The sequence below is a fragment of the Stegostoma tigrinum genome, unplaced genomic scaffold (assembly GCF_030684315.1).
Source record: "Stegostoma tigrinum isolate sSteTig4 unplaced genomic scaffold, sSteTig4.hap1 scaffold_232, whole genome shotgun sequence".
Classification (NCBI taxonomy): domain Eukaryota; kingdom Metazoa; phylum Chordata; class Chondrichthyes; order Orectolobiformes; family Stegostomatidae; genus Stegostoma; species Stegostoma tigrinum.
In genome coordinates, this window is record NW_026728166.1 from 29,398 (window position 1) to 32,966 (window position 3,569).

The 3,569-nt window shown below is 44.1% G+C and overlaps 1 non-coding gene across 1 annotated transcript; it reads right to left on the bottom strand.

Moving 5' to 3' along the window:
- Positions 1–327: 327 nt before the first annotated feature.
- Positions 328–399, bottom strand: trnad-guc (transfer RNA aspartic acid (anticodon GUC)). The gene has a single exon. It is a non-coding gene; the product is annotated as a tRNA-Asp (tRNA).
- Between the last annotated feature and the right edge of the window lie 3,170 nt (positions 400–3,569).

The following is a 3,569-nucleotide window of genomic DNA, read 5'->3' on the forward strand; positions in this document are numbered from 1 at the left end:
AGTGAGGCTGCGCCATTTCTTGAAGGAAAGTAAAGTTGCTGGAAAAGCTCAGCAGGTCTGGTAGCATCTGTGAAGAAAACATCCGAGTTAAGGTTTCGGGTCCGGTGACGCTACCTCAGACCGGAGAAGAGCTTTCCGTAAACATGCATTTCCCTACGCTGCACTATCTGGTCTGCATGTCCCTGCACATGGTGGGCAATTTCACACGGTCAATTCACCTCACCAGCAGATGTTTCACCTGTGAGAAGGAAGCACAATGAAGACCAGGGGAGAAGGCACATGCTCCGCATGGACAGCACCCAAGGATGAATCTAAAAGGCACGAAGCCTCCTCGGCAGGGAATTGAACCCTGGTCTCCTGCGTGACAGGCAGGGATACTAACCACTATACTACCGAGGACAGCACATGACTCCTATTACGCTTTAGAGCCCTATGAGCACACTAGGCAAATAAAACTGCTTTGCGATCCAAATTCTATTTTCCATCGCTTGGCACGTCACCTTCTATGCCTTAGCATCACAAATTTACGTCTGAAAGATTCTTACATTAATTGGATGTCTGCCTCTAGAACACTGACAGGCACTGGCTTTCAAATTCCAAACACCCACTAGCTGGAAAAGGTTTTCTGCCCATCTACTCAAACCTTCCGACATCTTACTTTAAATCTATTCCACTCTTTTCATCGATCTCACCATCAAGAGTAAATGTTTCTTTCAGTCTACCCTATCAATATCCCCCATCATTTTGTACTTCTCAATCTTGCCGCCTGTAAATCTCCTCTGCTCTAAGGAAAACAAACCCAGTCTGTGGAATCTGTCTTTATAACTGAAAGTCTTCAGCCCAGGCCATATCCCGGCAATTCTCTTCTGCATCATTTCCAGTGCTATCACATCTCTGCTGTAATGTGAATTGCAGAACTGCACACAATCCTCTAGCGATAGCCGAATGAAGAAAGGAAATAAATGATGCAGAAACCCACAGAAAATTATCTTTCCATCGATGTTTCTTTTGTCTTTTTCCCGAGGCTGATGCTCCAATAATCACTGTTGCATGTCAGCAAGAAGCTATTACATAATGTTTGGTCACACAACCGCAGTATCAAAGAGAATCGACTGGTTTCACGGTTTCATATAAATCTGGAGCACGTTCACCAAGCGGCAGTGACTGTAACAGGACAGACTGAATGGTGTCAATGTGAAAATGAGTGTCAGATTGGGCAGTGCCTCGGCGATGTGAACCGAGGGAGGTAAAGGATGGTTGGTAATTGTGGAACAAAGAGAAATCTCAAAGAGTCGTAGTTGAATTCTGATGCAACAAGTGTGGACACATGAAACAGCAAGAGGTTGAAGGGAAAAACATCATGGAGCAGGGATTGTTGAGGCATTAGGCTGTGGGAATATGTTGCTGAGCAGAACAGAATTTCTTGGACCAGACTATTTGGATAATGATCAGGACCGATGGGTAATACCTCAATTATCAACCAAAAAGCATAATTTTCATCAGGAGAAGGATCACCTGAGGAGAGAGAAACACGGATGATATTATAGCTCAATGATCCGTCCTCTATCACTGACTCAGCGCTGTGATAAATTTCCAGAAGGACTGTTTTTTTCCTGAGGCCACCTCTCTTCAGAACTGATGATAATGAGCCACACGTTTTGAAGCACATGATTTTAAAATCCTAAATGAGACTACAATGCATCGAGTCAGGGATCATAGAAACCCGCCCGTACAGACATAGGCCATTCAGCCCAGTGAGGGTGCACAAACTCTCGAAACAATCAAAATTTGCTGGAAAAGCTTGTCAGTTCCAGCCACATCTGCGAAGAAAACATCACAGTTAACGTTGCAGGTCCAGTAACCCATCCTCAGACATGTGAAGAGCTTTCCGTCAACCTACATTTCCCACGGCTGAACTAGCTGGTCTGCACATCCCTGCAATTTCTCATGGCCAATTCAACTAACCCGCATATGTTTCGCCTGTGAGAAGAAGCCTCAACGGAGATAAGGGGAGACGGCACAAACTGTACACAGACATCATCAAAAGTTGAATCAAAAATGAGTTTGATTCACCGTGGCAGGGAGTTGAAGCCTGGTCTCCAGCATGACAGACAGGGACACTAATCACCATACTACCGAAAACAGCATGTGCCGCTTGTGGGCTTGGGGACGCCTGTATCTCAAAATGCCTCAATTATAAAGAAAAATGCTGCAAACATTCAACTCGTGAAGAGCGACATTTGTGTGGGGAGGAATGGAGGTAATGTTTTTGCTCTCAAAACTTTCTAATATCGTTGTCTCTGCACTGGGTTAAATTGCAAGAAGGGCTTTATCTCTCATTCCAAGTTATTCAATTTCCTGTAAACAAACACAGGTCTTTAAAGTAATCTAAACTTCGGAACAATAATGGGAATATACGATGACGTGATTAGGCTCGAGTTTTCATCACGTTATGGAGGAATAACAGATTTATGAGGACAGTAGTGACCTCATTGATTGGCTGAGCAGCCATAGGGTGGATGGCAGCTTCCCGAGGACAAATGCGTTTTCTTTGCCACTGCAACTTGCCGCATCACAAAGTTGGGGCCATTGAACTGATGCAGTGACAGCGATCAACTTTGCTGGCTGTTCATGTCGTCCATGTTACTATTGTTGCTCATGTCCATGTTAACACCATAACTGCAATATGCAGCATACCCCAGTGGAGTGAGCAAGTGGTGTAATGGCTAAGGTGCTTGATTACAGACGGGGGGAGTGGGGGTTCAAGTCCTACCCAGCTCCCGTGCCGTTCTGAAAGGTATTATGCATCATGGCTAATCTTTCTCCCTATTTCTAAACTGTGATGATATTTGAATTTCAGCAGTAATGAGAGTCATTTCTCTCTTGTGTCAGTGAATGCCACCAATGTGCCAGCCTTAGCAGAGAAAAGGAACCTGAATTTGTCCCACAAGCTTCTCTTGAGTAGCTCTTAGTTTTACAAACCAACCTCGTTCTGGAAAGTGATACAAACATAGATTTAGAGTTGTTCTGACTTACAGACTCAATGGGTAGAATGGCATCTTTATTGTTGTCTGATTGTATGATTCTACAATTAATGTCCAGGTACATTGCTTTTGCACTCTAAACACCAAATATCAATATTGGGCTTGAGGGGATTTTACTGATCTGTAGGGGTGCATTGAGCGCCCAATAGAACAGACAGATTTTTCAAATTAAATACCCTTGAAAATTGAGAGTTGTTGAAAACAGCTGCATTAATCCCAATGCTTATTTACCCTTCTCTAGCCGGATTCATGACTTTACCCTGACAGACTCTATCATGCCCCCATGTACTGAGCTGTGTCTGATGCTCACCCGCTGCTTGCTGCCACCTCTACAGCTATTCCTATGGCCCCAGATACATGTTCACAATCTGAAGCTGAACACTATCTCATTTTTCCATAGTCTCCTGAATCAAAGTGTCTGTCTCTGTTACTGCCTCAGTCAGCTGCTCGAGCATGTCTATGATGTCCTGTTGTATATGAAGCTACTCGTGCTTCCAAAGCACAAAACAACGTCAGTGGACTAAC